Genomic DNA, 1,966 nt, shown 5'->3' on the forward strand with positions numbered 1-1,966 from the left:
CCCTTCTATAAGATGAGGGAGCTTATAAGAGCCACACATTTCTTTCCAATGTTAACCCTTTATGATCACTCAGTGAAGGTAACTAAGAAAGTGTCACTGTCTGACTCAATACTGCCAAGATATCTTTGGGAAAATGTGGGAGAAAAGGAATAATGGATAAATCCTTTTTAAAAAATTTCACAGTACATGTTATAGTATTTGTTGTTGCTACATGCCATCGAGTAGGTTCTGAGTCATAGCAACCCTGTATAGTGTGTCTGAGGTTAGCAGTCTAGTGCTTATTCTATAGTGCTGTACCAGTACTCCAGTTATAGGTTAGAAAAAGTAAAATGAGAAACCATGTGTAGGAATAAGATTTGCTTTAAAGACTGAAAACATTTTCACAGAAGTTGTTTGTTGAGGTCAGCTCATTTTAAGCATCTATGCTCATTCTAATTTTAAGTTTTATTAGCCACAAGTATTGTTAAGTGTTTGATTACTGACCTTCTAATGAGAATATACACCTAACCTTCAAAGTTTCTAATTTTTGACCCTAACAATTAAAAATTCAGAATTAGACTTATTTTTAACCCCATAGGTAAAATGTCAAGTTGTCTCATCTGACAATAGCTGTATAAAATCATCTCTCAAATACTACTTCCCATTTCTACTCAGAAGTTCAATAAATGTTAATTTCCTTTTCATCCATTCTAAAACAGTCTTTAAGTCTTTTCTTTTTATAAAATTTACATTATATTTCTTTTTAAATCTGGAAACTTAAGTCATCCTTGCAACTTTCCTATGAAAATGACATCCCAAGTAAGATGCCAATATAGGGTCAGAGAGCATTCACATTTGGAGATAAATTTCACAGGAGGTAATAGAGTCATTTTCCCTCCTTTGGGTGATGAAGACCCATCTAAGATTTCTGTCTTCTACATCAACATCCTGTGTGAAACATTGTCATAGTGTGTAGTGTCCACTGTGTTCAATACCGAAGGGTCAGTTGGTTATACAGAGGAACATGGTGGGAAGGTAAGAGAAGAGCACAACAGGAAGCAACTAGTATTGTTTTATTGATAAAGAAATCAAGGATCAGAGAGCATTAGTCACTTGCCCAAAGCCACACAGTTCATATTTGAAAAGCTATGTAGCTACCTCTACTCTGTGGAGGTCCTTGCATTAACAGTCTAATAAGGATTTCATTTCAGTTTGTCTTACACCATAAAGTGCTAACATTTCACAACCCAAATTGTTCTGTAAACTGTGAAATTAACCAGGTTTCCTAATAGTCATAAGAAAGAAGCTAAGTGGGGAAAAGGCAAACCTACCAAATTTCAAACATGGTCCCTGGAGGTGGGAATGGAGAAGGGGAAACTTTAACTGAATACTTTCATGGTCCTGGGACTAAAGCCTAAGAAACAAGTCAAAGATTTTAGGTCTCATTGATGACAGTCCTTCCTATTGTGGCCCCGTAGGATAAGCTCTGAACTATTCATTGCAAGGTTGGTGGTTCAAACCCACTAGCTGGTCCTCAAAAACCCTATACAGTGTCATTATGAGTTGGAACCAACTAGACGACACTTAACAATAACAATGTACTTAAATCAGAATTAAGTCTTTATAAGAAAAGCCAGGGTACCAAGCCTGCTTCCTGCAGTAACAGCATCTTACAAAGGATGTTGTTGCTACTGTTAGTTGTCTTCTAGTTGGTTCTTTCCTACTTATGGTGACCTTATGTACAATGGAAGGAAATGTCGCCTGTCCTGTACCATCCTCCCAATCTTTGGAATGTTTGAGTCCATTGTTGCAGTTGATCTGTCTATTCATCTCATGGAAGGTTTCCCTTTTTGTTACTGACCCTCTACTTTATCACGTGGATCATTAAAAGCTCTAGACAGCATTGTGGAGAATGAATATTTCAGAACACTTAATTGTGCTCATGAGAAACCTGTACATAGACCAAGAGGCAGTCAGCTGAACAGAA

This window comes from Chrysochloris asiatica, unplaced genomic scaffold (assembly GCF_000296735.1).
Source record: "Chrysochloris asiatica unplaced genomic scaffold, ChrAsi1.0 scaffold00075, whole genome shotgun sequence".
NCBI classification, from domain to species: Eukaryota; Metazoa; Chordata; class Mammalia; order Afrosoricida; family Chrysochloridae; genus Chrysochloris; species Chrysochloris asiatica.